Source organism: Tauraco erythrolophus, chromosome 2 (genome assembly GCF_009769465.1).
Source record: "Tauraco erythrolophus isolate bTauEry1 chromosome 2, bTauEry1.pri, whole genome shotgun sequence".
In the NCBI taxonomy this organism is placed as follows: domain Eukaryota; kingdom Metazoa; phylum Chordata; class Aves; order Musophagiformes; family Musophagidae; genus Tauraco; species Tauraco erythrolophus.
The window spans coordinates 110838680-110859567 of NC_141466.1; positions in this window are offsets into that span (position 1 = coordinate 110838680).

The window sequence follows — 20888 nt, forward strand, 5'->3', positions numbered from 1 at the left end:
AGCACTCTTATAGAAGAATGTGTGTGTCATCAGAAAAGACAGTCAGCTATGCTCATTATTCCCGAGAAATCTCTGTCTAGTTGCTTTTCAAAAATCTTCAGTAACTACCAGTGTCGATAAGCAGTCTATTACATATCTGCTCTGTCCTCATACTGAAAAGCTGTTTAATAACTTTTAAGCATGTGCCTCTCCTGCTACACTTTAAGTACATTATTTCTGACTTTCAGTATGGAAAAATTTCCATTTTCATCCTCTTTAGGACAGACTATTCTGTATTTTAATATTGCTATTATGTTGTTTCTCCATTCAGCCTACCCTTACAACATGAATATTCTGTTCAATCTCTTCTCCTAGGCTATGCAAGACAGAGCACTTCAACTGGTGCTTCTCAGAAATCAATTTGTATGACTTATTTGTACAGTGCTTGTCTCTTTGTGAAGCTTTTTCAAGAATTACTTTGAGATTTTTCATGTTCAAAACCACAACACGCTCATTTCACCTCACGAAACTTTAGCATGACAAGTGATTAACCCCTAAATAAGGCTTGGTTCAAACCCAAACGAAATCAAAGAATTCCCTTACCATCTCTGGCTTGTGAATCGGGCACACACCAATATAATAATTTAATTCTCTAGTAGAAATAGCATAAATGTTTTTTAAGGAAAACCACTCCAGCAGCTGTTTCCTTTGCCCTCTTACCCCCATCTCAGTTCCAAGTATGTGCTCAAGCTGATCATGTTGTTACCACAGAGATTGTGGTATGTTTATTTTTGTCGTTTTAAGTGGTATGTTATCTAAAGATTTTAATTTACTGGAGAAGCTGAGTTCTTTTAAAACTCTTTTTCAATAAATGATCATCTTATCAAAGTTGGCCCATTATAATGACATTTACTACATTTCATTACAATAAAACTTTCAAAGAGTGGAAAAAGAAAGCGTTGACGGATGCTAAGCTAAGTAAAGGCTATAACATTCCTGTGTTTTATCAGAATACAGCAAGCATGAAGCAGTATTTTCTGTTGCTTCTTTCCTACTGAAAGAGCTATTGGAAAAGTGAATTTCAAAATGTGATTCTCTTCATATGCATTGAAAACATTTCAATCATCAGAAACTCGGCATAATTAGAACTTAATTTTACCAGTGTTATTTCTCCTCTTAAGACCCTTTTTGCAGCAGTAGTAGTATTTACATTATGCCCATTTCATGTCTAGAGAGAGGTACCATCTGGATGACAGGATAAGACCAAGAAAGGAGCGAGGCTCCTTTTTACAAGACAGGTATTGGCAAATATAATAGTAGAAGTAGTAATAGTAGTAGTAATAACAATAGGCACACAAATAATCAGATACCAGACAGGAATCCAATTTGTTGTTCTAAACAATACTACATTCTGTGCAGGTAGCAAACAAAGAACACTAAGTGAGCACATGCTACACTGTGTTGTATTGTGTTGACCTATCCAGTGGTCAGATATATGGAGGTGAGTGACAGGGAGAGTAGGAGGAAGCTCATCAGCCCTTTGGCCATTCTCATCTGGTGAATCGGTCCTCTTTGAACTCTTGTTGCTTTTGCTTCCTGCTCAAAAGTCAGCTCCAAACTAAAAAAAACCCAAAATCTCCAAAATATCCAAACAATAAATGCACAACTGTGATAGTTCGATGTGGGGGAGAGGGTTCTGGTGGTAGGAGACGGGATTTGCTCCCTGTGCCACCAGATCAGATTCCCATCCCCCTCGGGGCTGAGCCAATCATCGGCGCCTCTGCGAATTGCCCTATTTAAGTTGGGACAAAGGAACCGAAAAGGTGCTTTTTGCCCAGGAGCGAGGAGAAGGGAGGAGGGCACTGCCCCCGCTCCCTGGCCCTGGCCGGGCGGCTGCCCGTGCCGGCGCCACGTGCTCAAGATGGCGGCGACGGAGCCACTTGGGGAACCCGGGGGGCACCCTGCTCCCAGGGTGCCCTCTGGGCCAAGTTCACCCAGAGAGGACTAAGACCTGAGAGAAACGGCCACACCGACACCAGGTCAGTCAAGATGGAGTGGGAGGAGGTATGCTGGAGCTGAGTTTCCCTTGCAACCAGTGGCGAGACGGCAGGTGGCCCCCCTGAAGCCAAGATGGTCTCAGCGGAGCAGAGACCCACTCACGGTCCGTGGAGAAACCAACATCGGTGAAGAGATGCCTGAGCCTTAGAGAGGTCGTGGAGCATGGGATGCACGACGAGTAACTGTTAATAATGGAGCTTGGGATGCACAACGAGGTCGAGAGGCATCTAGAGTCCGTGGGACGATCCATGCCGAAGCGAGTGGCCACAACTCCCTGAGAATCCGAGACTGTGGTAAAGCCCACACTGGAGCAATCCGATGGGGAAGGATTGCATCCTGCGGATAGGACTCACGCTGGAGAAGTTTGTGGAGTTTTCCTCATGAGTAGGGGATTCATTGGAGCAAGGGAAAATGGTGTACGGACTCCTCCTCCTTTAAGAAAGGAGCAGCAGTAACAACATGGATGAACTGACCTGCACTCCCCCATTCCCTGTCCCCCTGCATCGCTGGGGGGAAGGTAGAGCCAGGAACAAAAGGAAAGGGGGGGTGGGGAGGAGGTAGGGGTTTTTTTAAGATCTGGCCTTGTTTTCTCTTTATGTTCTCAAGTAACCGGTTTTGTTTCCCTTTGTCCTTTTTTAAGCAACTGCTAATAAATTGTTTTTGTTTTAAGAAAGCTAAGTCTGTTTTGCCCGGGACCATGGTTGGTGGGTGCTCCCTTTGGTGTTGTCTCGACCCTCAGTCCTTTTATTATAAAACCACAACAACAACAAACTACAATGATTATTGAATTAATTGCTATTTGGACAAATCCATTTCCGCTAGTACTCTAGAAAGCAGATAGAGAGCATCTACTACTAAGCCATTCTTTGATATTTTAGCTGAATTTTTTCCCACTTTAAGTTTGCCTTAATATCTGAGAAATGGTCATTTATTCAAGTGACAGGCAAATTGTGAGAGACTCAGACTTTAAGTTTGCTTCAACTAAATACCTGAAGATTTAGATAATTATTAAAAGCTTATCCAAACAATTTGAACCTCTTCAGTCAGCACCTCTGGCTGGAGATCTCACAAGATTATGGAGGCTGTCTTGTGAGATGTCCAGTACTTCCTGTTTCTGGTTAATATTTTGGCGTTTCTCTGTTCCCGTCTCGGTATTTTGGCTTTTATCTGTTCCTGTCTAGGTATTTTGCCTTCCCTTGGTTTCTGTCCTAGCTGGAAACCAAAAGTGCAGATGCATGTGAAAATGAGAAATAGTGAATAATATAGCTAAACTTAGTATTTCATATTCTAAAAGTTTGATTCATGTTCAGATTTAAAAATGAGGAATAATTTGGTTATCTCTTGTTTTTTTCAAAACTCATATGCTTCTCCCTACCATTAAGGCTTTCAGAACAGTATCTTCTTGTTAATTTGTGGCAGCTATGCTACATGACTTAGCACTGTACTTTTTGTGATTATTAAATCTCCAAAAAGATGACATTGAAATCAGCTAAATTTTTCTCAGAAAGTAATTGATCCATGTCTTCAAGGGGAAAAAAAGGAACAGGAAAAAAAAATGGGTCAAGAAAGTTCCTACATGAATTTTTTACGATAATTAGTGGGTTAGAGTTTCCTTGCAACAAGTGGGTATTTTCCAGCTGGCCAAGGGCAGCAGTGATTTCAGATCCAGCATGTCTGATGAGTTTCTAATGAAATCCAAACAATGTCTGCCCTGGCTCTTTGCGAATAGAGAATTCTGTGCTTAAACCCTGGAAGGCTCTAAGACATGAACTCTTCTGTGTCAGTTTGGAGATTTGCAAAGGTTTGCAAGAAAAGAACTTCCCAATGGGTCCAACATAATGGCTGTCAGAACTGCTTGTTCTTCTCACCACACTTGGACACATATTCTCCAAAAGCCCCCAATCTAGCTCAAAATGAATCCAGGCTCATAGGCTCTGACGTCAAGGATCTAAAAGTAGCTGCAGTTGGTGAGCCCTAGTGATTCTGGAAAGTCCTTCAGAGCATCAAAGCATAGGTCATCTCAGATCCTGGGAGCTCCCTTCAGTGAGGGGTGGCCAGATAAATAAGAAAGGAGATGAGGGACTTAAAAATAAATCATATTACAGTGAATATTCTGCAAGAGCCTATGGACTCAGTTATTTCTAATATTTATAATATCATTTCCAAAAATTTGAAGACCAGCTGCAAAGCTTTAGGAATGGACAAGTAAACCAATAAAATGAGCCTAAGTACTAATGTGAGGCCACCCAGGTTCATTCTTTCAGTAGTTACCAAAGTAAACGTGGGATGCAGGAGTAGGTTTGTCTTCCCAGAACTATGTCCTGTTTCAAACAGGGATTTCATGCACCCTTCAATGCTACCCGCTGCTCTCACAGCTGTATGACTTGGAAGCCCTGGGCAGAGCGTAAAGTGAGAAGGAAGGAGCAGCTGTGCTTCTGAAGTTGTCAGAAGCTGTTGCCTCACAAGAGAAGGAGAGCAAGGCAAGATGTAGACAAGCAAGTTCAGCCCCTGACGGCATCTTGCTTCCACAATGGCAGCAGATTCCAACTTCTCCCAAACCACCATAACCCAAGGAAGTCCCTCTTTCATGGATCCACCACCCTTGGTGCGTGGCAGGACAGCAGAGCTCCCAAATCCTCAGAGCATCCCCATTACATCTTGCACACTGTTGTGTGTGAAGAAGATGGCCCTTTGCTGTGCGTCTGTCTTCAAGGGTCAACAGCTTCAGACCCCCTGGAAATTTTGCCAAAGTCTGGAGGTAACAGTACCCCAGCCCAAGGCACAACTGTGTTCCTAGAGAAAAACACCCAGAAATTCAAAAATCAGTGATTTTCCTATGGTTTTTTAGGAAGGGATGAAAACTACTGTGATAGTCAAAATGCAAGAGCTTTGCTCTGGCTATACAGTAAGTAGCTACTTACCTGTGAGTTATTTAATATTATAAACAATAATATTAATATACTGAAAGGTGGTCAAATCTGGTCTCCACCAAACAGCTCTGTCCTGGCCACCAGCAACTCAGGACACCACTGCCAAGCCTGGTGGTGTAAAACTCAGTGTAAGGGGAATGCATACCAATATCTTGTTATTATGATCCCATTTTTGGAGGGCTGAAGTCTTGGCATTGGAAAAGGATTTTCTGGGAGGAATGAAATCTCTCTTGGGAATTAATCTGCACTGCACTGTGAAATTATGTGTGCATTCACATGCTACTGGTGTCAGTGAAGAAGAGGAATGAACCGTTCAGTGAGACTTGTCTGGATTCTTCATTGTTATGATGCTTCATCTCCTAAGGTAGCAGTTATTTGAACTCTTTCTCCATCCCTCTCCTTTAAAGGTTTTCATGTATATAAAAATGATAGAAAAGAAAAAAAAAAAAAAAAAGATTATCATTCAACTGAAAATCTGAGTAAGCAAATGCATTTGGCTCTGACATACATGGAAAGTTTATTCTGGAGCCAGAGGTGGTTACTTTGACCATAATTTTACACAGACAGTTACAAGCAGTTATCTTGGTGGGTTCATACCATTTTAATGTGAAGTACTTTAGTGTTTTACTTTTTAGTATTTTTCAATAAATAAAGTAGAATGAACTCCAGTGGTATGTACTGCCAACTACTTTCCCAACCACTGCTCTTTACAGAGGATAATTTATAATTATCAAAGATAAACTAAAGTATTAGGCTTGAAGAAATATGACTTCAGGTTTAAAAGTTCATTTTATGAGGTAGATAATCTTAAATATTTTTTCAGGCCTCGTAAATTTGATTGCTTTTTCCTTGGTTCTTTAATTGTTAGAAAGGCAGAAAGTTCAGAAATACAGTTTCATTTGTATTCCCAGGAGTTTCTGATCATTGCTCTGTCCAGCTGTAAGAGCACAGGACAGTCTTCATAGGCGCTGAACATGTAGTACTGGCCATCACATTTGTACTGGGAGGGACCTATTTAACAGTTCTCTGCCAAGAGAGAATCTGAGCACATGATAAATTTTCTTCCCATTCTATGAAGAGCACAGCGTCCGGCCCGTTTGATGCTAGTTGCTAAATACTGTCACAACGAGAAAGATAAGATCAGTTATTGTTTTTTTTAAAGGCAAGGCATATATTAAACTATTGAACTTGTGCCAGACATAAAACTATTGAACTTGTGCCAGACAGCAGGCAGGCAAAGGGCAAAAGCCAGTGCTCATGTTCTCACATGCAACTCCCCATCGACTTCCTGCAATGGGTATTTGGGGGTGAGGTGTGCCCATGCACACACCCTTGCGTTTGGTTTCGGTTTGCTTCTCCAGAGTTATTCCGTCAGTATATGGAAAGGTAAAATATACCTTTCTGCATGTAACAGATGGAGATTTCATCTCATGCTGTAGTGAATCACTTCGGCGCTTCTTGTGTGTGACATATTTCTTTAAAAAATATAGATTCAAAATATCAAATTTTGAATTTCTCTGTCTTTACATGTTTTACTTAATTATTCATTACTTTCTGTTGTATTTAAAGATGTCTTCCTAACCTCCTGTTGAGTGACCTCATGTGTTTTTAATGTTCTCCTAAATGATGCATTAGTACAAGGAGGGCATGAAGAGTTCAGCATTTTTCTTCTGGTTAAGAAGAAGATGTAGAAAAAAAATGGAAACCTCAGATATTTCAGATTTGCAGCCCTGATTGCATAGTTTTTAACTCTGAAATGCAATGTAAACCATATAAGCCATATATTACAATGGAATTGATATTCAGGCCTCAAGAAGCACAGCAGCAGGACAATGGCTGTTAAATGGAGAATCTCCATGCCTTCTAGGCACTCTAAAATAGAAACTACAAAAATAAAGTACTTAATCTTATGGGTTTTATCATCAGTAGAACCTAAACCATACTACAAAGGAGATACACTCCAATGTCCTAATTTCTGTGCACATCATGATCATTTAGTCGTGATATTACAAGTTACCTCATAGTTCGGAACTCAAAACTGAGATGACGCAAATAATGGTAGGGAAAAAGAAACCACCATTTCACTTTTTACACATGGATATCCAAAGTGAAATACTGAAAAATATCAATGGAAGGTGAATTCAGCCCCGTTGTAATCTTTTCACATCGTGAGTTGGAAAGCTCTGTTCACAGGAAGTATATTACTCGTGAAATTCAGTAGATCAAATTTGCTGATTTTTGTGCAACCCTCTGACGTGAGTAAGTTGATGAGTCTATCATCCATCCCTGCATGGTTTTAGGTGTAGGGAGAGGCATGATGGCAAGATTACTTCAGAGGAAGAGCTTGACTTCTGTATAGAGGGCATGAACTTCTAAATGCTCCAGGATGATTCAATTCTTTTGCTGTCATTGCAACACAATACTTCTTGTCCCTCGCTTTTATTGCACACTGACTCTGAAATTCTCCTGTCAAGTGGCAGCTCCAAGTCCAGCGTCACAGAGCATTAACAGTGAGCTCACTAGTGAACAAGTAGCTGTGAAGCAGTATCTACACCATGCAAGCTCAGAAAATCATATCATCCTCTGAGGTTGTCTGCTTCTAAAAATGTTACCTAAAATTGAAGCCTGGGCTTACACCTATGGGACATGAGCAATCTGTTATTGTGCTATGAGAGGGACTGTGATCCAGCAGATGACTTTCTCTCTTCACATACTGGGAGGTCAATCATTTACAAATTCTGGTATTTGTAACTGGCTACAAATGAGAAAAAAAAAAAGACATTTCTCTGATTACAATGGAGCTTCTCATTGTCATTATTCTCATCTTCGTTTTAGGCAGCTGTGGAGGTTCAAACAGCATGCAAAACAAGAGTAATATTTTCACTTTCCTTGGAGTTTAATGGGAGGGGGCGGGAGATGAACACATACGTGTGCACGTGAGAGCAAGGGAGGACAGCAGGACAGAGGTGAGAGAAAGGGAGTGAGGTTATGAGGCAAAGGGAGTGAGGTTATGAGGCTAGTCAGATCAACAATTAGTGACAAGCAATCTTGTGGCACCTGTGACAACCAAGATTGATCAGGTATCTCAGAGCTCAGAAATGTAAGGCATTTAGCAACCTCTGATCTCTTAATTCAATTGATTCTTTTCCAAGAGTTTTTGAATCTGATGACCTTTCCGAACCTAATTAGATGGTAGGAATCAGAAAGAGGACGCTGGAGAATTTTAATAAAAGGAATTGAAATGTTTCTTCATCTTCACAACCTGGGATTTATGAGGGAATTGCACTGGCTTTGTAGCAATGTAAAATAAATAGACATTAGATGATGACAGGGAAAACAGAATTGCTGCCAAAGCTAAAAAGAGCTTGGCAAAAGAAGAAAGAACTACTACATAGTCAGTCATTCTTTACTGTACAAACCTTTTCATAAGGCACAGAAAAGAGATATACAGAAATAATGGACCCTTGCTAAAAGATGAAAAGGACTTTCTATAGCTTACATTTTTCACCAGCAAGGGCTAAGATGCATCTCAGTTGCTACAAAATCTTATTGTTCTCTTTCGCCATTCAGAAAACTGATTAGAGCTCGTATGGAGCGTTTGCAGCCTGAGCTTTTAACATCAGAAATAAATAACTGAAACAAGAGGTCAGGAAGAGAACAAAGTTGTTATGAGCATAAATACATTAAAGAGATATCAGTCAAACTCCATTCTCATATATTTCCTTTTTAACTGTGCCTTTCTAAACTAAGCAGAGTGATTTTTCATACAGTGAACTTCTAGTAAAATTCTGTTTCCATGCTCGACAGCACTAAAAATATATTCATACACAGAAAGTTTCAATATTTGAACATTCAAAGAAATTGGAGATGGAAGAACCCTTCTTCTTCATGGGTTAAGATATTTCCAACCCATTTTTATTTTTTCATCATCCAGATATAATGTAGAAACTGTTTTGTATACTCATTAGCTAAGATGCACAATCACTAGGAACAACTTCATCCAGCCCTATACTTACATCTGCTGGCTTAAATCATAAAACAAGAAGTCCAATGGTAGCGTTACAAGAAAGTCAGCTGAAATGTAGCTTGTCCTTCTTGCTTTTATGGGAGCCTGAGACATATGTCAGAAAGCAGGTGTTACACTGCATCACAGCAAGCCATCTGATGCCCCATGCTACCACATGTTCACTATGGCTCCTTCAAGTGCTCTCCACTGGGTTAAGCGGGGTGAAAGATACCAATTTTTCACGTTACATCAGAATGATTTTAATTTGGTGAATTTATCACTTCGAATCTGTCCCACACTCCAGTCAATTACAAGCAAAATTTAAAAAGCAGTAGAAGGCTCCAAGATAACTAAACACCTAGAGTTTTCATGAAAAGTGCCTGTTTAGTAGAGGAGGGACCAAGTCCGCACCGTTCCTCACCCATGGAGAGATGATCAGGCAAAAGCCAAGTGTTGGACTTTCTGCCCAGGCAAAGCCAGGACGGAAGTCACTGTGCATGTACTTCAGAACTAGCTATGGGGTAGCTGTCTCGTGGTCAGAGAGGTATCAAAGACATTTGGAGCTGTGCTTGGGCTATTGAAAGGGAGAATATTTAAAGAAAAAATACTGCAAAAAAATCATTCTATTTATCTTTTCCCACTGTCTCTTGGAGAATAAATTTGAGGCAGTAAAATTTCAGTCATTGCCAACACTCATTGCTGCATTTTGACAACATATATCAAAGACATAAAGGAAGGTTTAATCCAGAAAAGAGAGGAGTCACCTTTTCTGAAGTGGCAAATTGCAAGTACAACAAAAGATCTTGGCACTACAAGGTGTAGGAACACAAACCATCATATAGACTCTGTAGGTAAAACTGAGGTCTACTGAGGTCAAATAGATTTTGCCATTAACTACAGTGGATTCAGGATTTTATCTGATATAAATATGGCAAAGCTGAAAAAATCTCAGTGAATGAAAAGTGCATAGTTTTGTACACTAACCAAACTCTCTTAAGTTCTTGGAAACAACATATTTAGCCATTTTGGGACTGCTACTCTGATTTTCCTTTCTTAAGAATTACCTTCTTTATTTCATTGATAATGTTTTAAAAACATAAAGATCCTCCTGAAAATTATAAAATCTTTTCTCACATGAAACCAGGGGATTATACATGGCATGGTTTCGGAAACAAGGACAAACACCCAGAGCAGAGACCAACAGCTGTTAATATAGAGGAGCTATTAAAGAGGATCTCCTGGTATTACATTGCAAGCTGTCATTTTCAGTAGTACTGGAGGTATCTATTGATGTAATGGTCTCAGGAGACAGAAGGGCTTAAGTAGTTTTTTGAGACGTGAGGGTATTGACCTGACCCACTCACAGCAGTTGAATTGTTGGGAATGTTGATTCATGATTTTACAAAGACCTCACTATTCTTATTCTCCAGAGTGATTATACACCTGACAAATGGTAAAAGCAACATTACTGGACCTCAGAGAGTTATTTTACTTTTAATGCATGCCATTATTAAGCCTGATAGCCTCTCTTATTGCTGTTTTGATAGCTGCCTGCTGTTTAAATGAAAGCACCACGTTTCCTGACAGCTCATGCACAGGTGGCCCCAGTCTCATTCTAAACAAGTTGAAGAGAAATCAATCTTTGTGAGGAGGGGGTAGGAGAGAGGTGTCAGTCCATGTCATCCCAAGTTTGAACAGAGAATTTCACCTTGTCACAGGGAGAAGGAGGGAAAGGGGCCCAGGGAGAGGATGCTGATAGGCATCCCTACCTCTCTGGCTTACTTGGTGTTTGCTGAGCCTTATGATGGCAAGACAGTGTCTTGTAGTCTTTCTGTGCAAAGGCTGTGGTATCTTACACCTGCAGAGATTTAATGTGAAAAGCATTGACATCATTATTTATGCTGTCTTTCTGCAAACCACAGCCATAAAAAATAGATGCAACCATTGCCATAGCTGAGTTACTCTTCCTGACTACATCTGGAAAGCCCATTTCATGAGTCCCTGTTGTCATGGAGGCACACCAAAACGACCCCACATAGATAATAAACTTCAGCAAACTTTAATTTGTGACTGAAACCAAACAGCCAAAACTAATGAGACAGTAGAGGTAACTAAAACAACACTTTGATAACATTTAACACATTATGGGTTCGGTACACCAGTCGGGGATGTTACTACTACACAATAACACATGAGAACGATGACTATGAAGTGTGCACACACTCACCGCAAGAGGGAAATCTGTCACTCAAGGGTACCCAGAAGACAGAATCGCTCACTCAAAGGGGCAAGGGCTCACTCAAGGATATATCCAGAAGAAATAATCGCTCACTGAAAGGAGGGTGAGGGCACTCAATCCCAGGAAGTTTCCTTGGATGGCATCCCAATCTCAAGGGAAGGATTTCCAGTCACAGACCCGCTGCTCTGAGGAGAACCACTCAAAGCGGTTCTTCAGCGAGGACTCCATTTTATAGCCTGGTCGGATCTGAACTGTGGTCATCTATAGATCATGGTCCAGAGGCTCCTCTGGGCTGAGGCACCCCGTTGGCTGTGACCCTACGTGTTGACCAAGGGGTCCCACCTTTCTTATTCCCACCACTGGGGGAGTACGTGCTGGTTGGCACCCAACCAGACTGCATACGTGACAGCAGCCATGATGTGACACCAGAAGCACAAAAATAAAGGTGCGAAAGAGCCAGCAGCTGCCATGTTAAAAGCCCTGGCCTTTATCGGCTGGGGGGACAGTTGCTCCTGCCACACGTCACTGTAAAAATTATATTGATGCTGACTAGAAGTGACCGATGCTAGAGGACAGGCCCTGTTCGCATATATGTTTCATTGCCCAACCTTACTGAAGGTTTGGCAACGAAACAGAAGAATTGTCCCTTGATTTGTAAATATGTACATATGTGGTTTAAAATATTTGGTTTGAATTTCAAGGTCTCTTTGGGCTGCACTAAAGATCCACAAAGCAAGCTTTGACCTCTTGAGGACTCTTTTGGGTTAGGTAGTCTTTTCTGGGAGAGTTATGAGACTTTGGTTGGCAGAGTCAGCAAGAACCGCTTCCTGCTGAAGCTACTCTGCCACTCAGGAGTCCCATCCCCACCACTGTACCCCACAGCAGTTACGCGTCTGAAGAACGAGTTCTCCTTTAGTGGGTATTTAACCCCAGCCAAATTCTCAACAGCTGGAGAAAGGCAACCTACAGCCGGCAATCTGAGCTCCAGACAGGGAAGACACCCTTCTGCTGCAGTTCTCTCTTCTGGGAAACATTTACTATTTGCCACTTTTCGGAGGCTTTCCATATGCAGAGTATCTGAATCACACTTCAGTGACATTGAGGACTCTCTACTGGCTCTTTAGGAAGCTTGGATACCTCTCTTTCTACTTTTAATTGCTGTGCTGCTCCAGCTGATCATTTTTAGCATTGCAGAATGTAAGCTAAGAGTATCCAAGTGGGGAGATTGGCTCCTATAAGCCTAAACCAAAGATTATGTTTGGTTTAGAGAGCATTTGAATCCTCTCTAGACACTCGTAGACTTATGGCCCCTGCAAGCCTGAATCTGAGATATTGACCCCATGAGGAGAACTGTGGTGCCATCCCCCATAAATACGATTGCTCTCTAGCATTTCTTGCCTTGTCAATCCCTGCTTCCTCAAAACTGTGGGAATGAACTGAGTAGTACAGGTCCATCAGGAGTAAAGGAAGGTCCAGGCATTTATTTGGCACCTCCGTAGCACTGTCCCACTGCAAACACAGCTCTGGCCTTTCCTTTCCAAACATTGTTTTACAAAACAAAATCTTCCTAAGCCTCTTACTTAAAACAGCCTCTACACACTAGTAAAGTTCAAGGGTGTGGCTTTGGCCTCAACTCTAATTATGGCTTGGGGTTATATTAGTTAATTAGCAGCTAAAGCTTTCTGCGTTTCTGTCTTTAATGAGAGCAAAAGTTACAAAAGCCACAGGAAAGACAGTTGGTGCTCAGAGAATTTTTGGCCCAGAGAGAAGCAGTAAGTACTAGAAAGCTTGTGAGTAAACCTAGAGAGGATGTCTGCTACCAGCCTTTTGTAACAAGTCTGTGGATAAATTTTTACCTTATTTAGAATGGCTACAAATCTTGAGAAACTTCCCTGAATTCATACACTTCTGTTTAAGGTTTTGTAAGAGGAGAAATGTTTTGCCTGCGCTGTTTACTTGGTAGCTGGTAGGACCTTGACGCTGTGCAACCTGCTTGGCTATTCCAAACTCCACTCATAAGGAGGCAGTGGTATACTGATGGTTTGCCTCTATGTAAAAATTTTATTTAGAAAACCCTCTTAAAAGTGGGGGAACCTAACATAAATACCTATTAGCAAAAGGTAAGAGCTCATTCTCAAAAAGGGAAAGTAAGTAATTATAAAAAGCATTTTTTGCAATGATTTAATTCTGCTCTCAGCGAAGCTGGAGGTAAAATAGCTAATGCCTTCAACGTGTGCAAAATTGGAATATCACTTAACACTTTTGATAATCCTACCCCAAGCATACTCCTCCTGGGTAGCAGTTGTACGCTCATGAGCGTTTAAAAACATTGGCAGAAATATAGATGAAAGAGGTTTTTTATTCTTTCCTTTCCGAGTAGTTTTATGTTCCTCTCACTGTGGTAGCTCAGCGATCACAACCATTTATGAAGGTCTGACTCCCATTCTGGAGGTGAAGACCACAGATAAAAGGAGGTTAAGGGGCTGATATTTCAGAGGTGTTGTACACATGAAAGTCACCTCTGATTTCAAAAGAATGTCTTGTGGTGTATTTTTTCAGGCTGTAGATTATTATAGAAGGCCATGCAGAGCAGAGAAGAACTCAGACACAGTGTCCCCTCAGCCCCAAGAGTCTCAAGCATCTGACCACACCAGCCAGAGGCTCAAGGTCCCAGTGGGTCTTGCCTGATGTACTGGAGAAGGTTTGGGATCGCTGACGAAACTTCTATGACTGCCAGCACTGTGGTCTGCATTACTTCAGCACTTGCACCCCGCAGTGGAACCCAGGACCTCACTGCAACAGACAAAGGAAGAATGACAGTTCCTGCTCTGAGAGCTTGCATTTTAAACAGCCAAGACCAACAAATAGCAAGAAGACAGTTCACTCATGGCCATTTGGCAGGTCGGTGCTGATGCTGAATCAGAATCCAGAGGTCCGTGTGTGCCTAGTCCAGAGACTTACCTGTTGGCAACCCAGGGAAGTCACCTTGCTGCTGCTGCTAGCTCCTGTGAGAAGACTGCTTTTCCCTTTTGTCACTGCCTTGAGTTTTTCAGTAAATGTGAACGTACAGAAACTGAACAAGGATAACTGTAGATCTTCACATAACCCCATTTATACTTGAAGTTAGCCTTGCTATGACAGCCTTTTCCATCATTTTCATTCTAAAAAGATAGTAAAATAAGGCATGGCACCATCTTTGAAGGCTGAATACTTCAGAAGCTGAAGAAAATACTTTTTGCCATGCCTCTGCAAAACACTAGAATCACCCTTTTTGGTTTTGCTATTTGACTTAAAGGGTTCCTTTTGCCAAAACACCTTGTTCTCTTGTAAGATGCACAGGCACTTTGACAAGGGCTCCCTGTAACTCTTCTCCAAAGTGTTTATGTTTCCTCAACTGAGATCAGAAGCCTTTGAGGCTGCATAAGGATCTATTGCCGTGAGTTTCCCTTTCAGTATTTGGCATTATACAGGAGCTGGAGGTCTTATTGCCTTTTGTTTATTTTGAAACAAGGCTTAGGGACTGATTCTGATCTATCTGACAACAAGGTAAATCAGGAGAGCTGCACGAAAGAGAGCCAGTGCTTTCATGGAGAAGTACCAGAAATGTGCTCAAAATTTGATTCATACCAGCCATGGTATATTGAGAAGACACAGATCTTACTGTGAGGTCCGAAAAAAAAAATAATTCCTGAGTGGAAACGGTTTTTTTTAATGCTTTCAGCTTTCCAGAGGAAGCTTAGTGAAGAGTATACAGAACCAGCTACACCAGAGCCCATGTTGCAATAACTTAGCCCGGGACAGCAGCTTTGCCAGGCACAAAGGGACTCCTACACCAGTGTTGTCTGGTGAGTGGGTAGGGACTTCCAGCTTCCATATAGCCTCTTTGGTTACATCCCTACTAGTAAACCAAACAGGACCAACACATAAACGTGGGTACTGTTGCACAGTCATCTCTGCTGATTCATTGCTAGCATGCTACACTACACAGGAAACCGTATAGTAAACACACTCCCTTCTATATCTATATTGTTAGGCTGTTCGGTGCCAGCTAGCATTCCTGGGCACTGTTCAAGGGAAAGCACAAGGCAGGGACTGTTCCCAAAAGTCAGGATAGATGAGTCCATTATGTTGAGGAGAGGTAAAGAGAGTTTAGCCATATGGATGCAGGCCAGTCCCTTTGCTCTCATTCACACTGCCTGGGCTATGTAATAGATGTTTTTCATATCCATAAGCAAATTTCACAGGTATAACAGCCTGGATGCTGTGAGGTAGTGATCCACACCAACTCTGTAATTAGGTCATTACTAGTTCTTAACAAACATTGCCTTTTATATTTTAAATGAGGTCGCTTTTGTTTTACAGAAACAGCTCTCCTTGGCTTCCTGTAAACCTCATTACTAATAGCTAAGCTTCCTTTTTTTTTAAGTATGCAGCTGTTTCGATTGTTGTTAGGCCTGCATTTGGGGATTATCACTTTTATTTCTGATTAAAATATCTACATAGTAATGTAATTGAAACAATTGTTCCAAAGTAAGTGCATCAGTTGTGGTTTTCATTATCAGGATAATCTTCCTCTCTCCCTCACACCCAAAGCAGTGAAATCTTTCCCTCTCTGGCAATATAAAACCGCATCAATGTGCACAGCAGATTTTAAGCGGTTTACTGCTCGCTACCCATTAAACTATTTTGCAAACAACAATGAAACAGGAAATAACAAAGCATGCTCTTTGAATTAATACTCGGGCTAAAATACTCGGAGTTCCTCCGCAGTTCATAAACTGCTCCAGCTGTGCCTTCACGGTTTATGACATTTCGAGAACCGTGCTCCTCAGCAAAAGTAAAACTCTCTCCGCAGTTGGGGACCTGCTGCCAGCCCCGTGGGCTCTACTGTGCGGCGGCGGTGGCAGAGGTACACCTCCTCGCTGCACCGTGCCAAAACCCAAGGTAGCTCCCAGGCTGCTGAAGCGAAGCCCTCCCAGCACAGGAGAAACACGGAACGTTTATTTTCTCTCTCCCGTAAATACAAACACATCGGAGGAGGAGCTGATGATAGCGATGGTAGGAGGATGAACCTTGCTGTGACATGAGGCGACTCTCGGGCCGGGAGCGGTGGAGGAGCACTGCCACCTCTTGGCTACATGCTAAAAGGGCGGCGTCCACGAGAAGGCCCTTCTGTCATCCACATCATGGACATTGCTGAGGGTTGTCTCTTAACGGGTGTCAATAGGCTGGGGGTGGGGGGGTGGAATAAAAATCTCTGGTTTGTTCCATATTTACAGTGCTAAATAGCACTCGCATTTATTAGCACTTACCAGTTTGGTTTCCCATCTACTATGCCTGAGGCACTGGTCCCAATGAGGGTGCCAGAAAAACGCTTTTAAGAGTCACTGTCTCACAGCAAGACCAAGCAGCAAACTCAGTTGATGTAAAGCAATCCCTCCAGCCTTCCAGTGCTGGGCTTGTCCCAAGGCAATGACATTTGTGAGGAGATTTATGTTATTTTGTTATATGGTGATGGAGTTCTTCCAAAGGAATAAATTACATATCAGTGCTGCACTGACGCTAGGCAGGTAATGGTAGTCTCAGAGGGGACTCGGCAACATCTTGCAAACATCTGTGGTCATTTGTGTGAGTGCCAATTAACCTGTGGTGGTCTGGGAGATGGGGAGAGCTGGATCTTAGGTTCTGGAAGTTAAACTTTTAAGAAAAGAGGCAATGTTTCCAGACACTGGCATAGGAACTCTTCAGGTTCTTCACGGAAAAAAAAATTGCACAGTGCTCTGTGCTGCTCTGCAAGCCATCAGCTGTCCAGTCATAATTGGTTTCAGTAAGTGCAGGGAAGACAGTAAGGCAAGAGCTTAGTGATGTGGGCTCATTCTTTTCTGCCATTGACTCAGAGAACATCTTCGAGTCTGGCTTTGTGTGTATGTTTCAGGCTCCGCTGGTAATGAAAGTTTGACCACGTCCCTAAGGATCCTCAAGATGTACAGTCAAAAGAGTTGCAGCTAGTGTCAAATTCTAATCAGCCCCTATGCCCAGACAGCTCCATGCCTTGGGCCTCTAACATGCACAGATCCTTCTGCTTGAAATCTGCTGCTTGGTTTATGCCTGGCAGGAGAATGCCATCATCGATCACTTAATCTGGAGAGCTCGAATGGACAGAATGTGGTCTAAACTACATACCTGGAGCATTTAAGGCTATACCAGGCAGGCAATATATATGTGAATATGCAGAGTACGTGAGTATGCATCCGTGCAGATAAACATGCTGAAGAGCATGACTTTGCACTGACACCTGGAGTGGGTCAGTAGATCTCATAGCCATGCCATGGGATCTTTAAACCATGCTTTTAAAAACAAATTTTTTTACCTATACTCTTCAACAACTACTTCAAAACTATTTCTAAGTTTATTGGGAGATCCCAGCTGAATTTGGGATCGAGGACAATCACTGTGACCTTTCCCTTATATTTCTACATAAAACCTTCCCAACTTATGAGTCTGCCACAAGGAGACAAAGCTTTTTAGTCACTCAGTTTGTTGGTCTAAGTTTATCAGTCACTTAAATCACCTTCCTGAAGTGAGCTGGCAAATGGGATTAGAGTTGATTGGGGTTTTTTAGATAGGAGAACTCATTGCTGTTTAAATGCAAACTGTAGAGCAGAAGTTTAAGCACTTCCTTTTTATTATTTTGGTTTTAGTTTTTCTGATACTTGGCAAAACATTCAGGAGGGGTTTTAGTTTTGCAGGAGGACTCCAAGAGTTGCTTAGCTCTTTCCCTCCCTATGGGTAACAGTCTTATAAAAAGCTGATCCCTGTGACTGTAAACAGGGAAAAAAAAAAAAATGAGTGTGTTGGGAAATGCAATAATAGTTTGTCAGAAAAAGCAAACAAACTGCATCCGGAAAGCCCATATGTATTCGCCTTCCAAAACTGCATGAAAATTAAACTTTTCAAGATGAGAAGTACTTACCAGAGTGGAAATTAAAATTGAAGTGTTGAATGTCCACAGCTTTACACTCTATAATGAAGTAGGAAAGTCTTTGCAATCCCTTGTTTTTCAGAAATCCTCTTCCTTATTTCTAAATTGTTTTCTGGTAACATAAGTTAATAGTAGGGTTCCTTGTTTGTTTTGTATGTTTTTATAAATAAAATTTGACTTTATATAATATTTCTGTATTTCAGGCCAACTTACAGAATAATTGTAGCATTAAAAACTAAACTTTTGCAAGAACAACTCTGGTACATTGTAGAATCCCTTGGCTTTGTGTGTGTTGCTGTGACACATCCTCAGTCTGCCTAGATGCAGAACATGTTTAACCAATTTTTACAATATAAATACTTTGCAATAAAGAATGAAGCCACACTTTCATGTTTATATGTCAGACACAGATCTATGCTGTATCCTGCCAAGCTTTTGTAACATTTAAATACATATACATATATATATGTTATAATAGTACTAATTGCCTGATGAAACATTCTTCCACTTCCTATTCTCTCCCCTCTGGAGGCAGCTGTTTATAGCATGTACCATGGTGAGGGAGAGCACACAGTTCAGACTTAGGAATCTAACGTGTAATCAAGGCAGCTATAAAAATAACTTCACTTTGTAAAGGTTTCTCAAGTTTTAATTGAGCTCTTAACAGACACAGTAAAATGTGATGGTGATGTGATTGACAAAATTTGACTATATCTTTCTGTATGAGATCCGGAACAAAGGCGTGTTTTGTTCCAAGGACAGATTAATTTTGACTCCTGTTTCACTCCATCTTTGAAATTATCAAGAGAACTGGAAAAAGAGTTCTGAAAAACTGCAGTGCTTGGACTTTATCTTTCAGTTCTGCAAACAAAAGTTTGGTCTTCTTATCTGCTCAGATATACAGTTACCTTCTCTTCTTGTTTTTATAACAGGGAATTCATCGGTACTCAGGGTGAGGAAAGTAACATGTCTGATGGCCTCAATAGCAAACATCAGAAGGATTCTGTCATAATTTCACTTCTATAACATACTGTATTAGTTAAAAGAAAACTTGAGTATCTCAAACATAACATTTTGAAAGTTTTTAACTGCTTGATCAAGGGGTCACACCCCTAAGGCAGATACTCACAGCTGCCAGTATATACTGGTGCTCTTCTAGTCTAACCACCTGAGTAACTTTTGCTTCTTTTGCTCTGAGAAGGGAGCTCCTCTGCACAAATACACATACATACACACACCCCTATCTGCCTGACTCTGGTTATTAAAACCAGAATAATTTTAATTTTTAGATATGATTTTCTGCCACTTGGAGCCTTTGCATCCCACTGAACCTGAGCAGGAAATCCACAGGCAGGAGGCTGGGTGGCCAGGGTCTCCACCCGGCCCTTGTGCACTGCCAGGAAGGAAATCTGGTGTGGAGCAGGGGGCGCATGGATCTCACAGCAGCACCTTCCCCACTCACTGGGACTGCTGGTCAAAAATCTGCAGTCTGTGCATGAAGAAGGAGAAAAATACACTGAAGAGATCATTGCATTTTTCTCTGCAGAGTTACCTGGTGAAATAATATTCATCCCCTGCCCCCCACCATCAGTGCGCGCTGGTCCGTCCCTGGCAGAGCAGGTTGGCCACTTTCTGCTTCCTCCATTGTCAGAAGCAAAACCAATTTTCCCTTCCTTCTCTGCTGACTTAGTCTCTTCCTCTACCCTCATCCCTGAAACATCTATGGTAGCAGGCTTGTCCTACAGAGTTCTGAAACGATATCACAGAATCACAGAATGATAGGAATTGGACGGGACCTCAAAGGATCATCTAGTCCAATCCCCCTGCCTGAGCAGGACCACCTAGATCAGATCACACAAGAACGCGTCCAGGTGGGTTTTGAACATCTTCAGAGAAGGAGACTCCACAACCTCTCTGGGCAGCCTGTTCCAGTGTTCTGTTACCCTTACTGGGAAGAAGTTCTTCCTCATATTTAAGCAGAACCTCCTATGTTCCAGCTTATATCCATTTCCCCTTGTCCTATCATTGGATGCCACTGAGAAGAGCCTGGTTCCATCCTCATGACAGTCACCCTTTACATATTTATAAACATTAATGAGGTCCCCCCTCAGTCTCCTCTTCTCCAAGCTAAAGAAACCCAGCTCCCTCAGCCTTTCCTCAAAAGGGAGATGCTCCACTCCCTTAATCATCTTTGTGGCCCTGTGCTGGACTCTCTCAAGCAGTTCCTTGTCCTTCTTGAACTGAGGGGCCCAGAACTGGACACAATATTCCAGATGCGGCCTCACCAGAGCAGAGTAGAGGGGGAGGAGAACCTCTCTCGACCTACTAATCACACCCCTTCTAATACACCCCAGGATGCCATTGACCTTCTTGGCCACAAGGACACATTGCTGGCTCATGGTCATCCTGCTGTCCACCAGGACCCCCAGCTCTCTTTCCTCTGTGCTGCTCCCCAACAGTTCAGTCCCCAACTTGTACAGGTACATGGGGTTGTTCTTACCCAAATGCAAGACTCTACACTTGCCCTTGTTGTATTTCATTAAATTTCTCCCCGCCCAACTCTCCAGCCTGTCCAGGTCTCTCTGAATGGCAGCACAGCCTTCAGGTGTGTCAGCCACTCCTCCCAGTTTAGTGTCATCAAAAATATGTCATGTCTTAGGTTATGCTGTCCAATCTTAGATCAATATCCAAGCT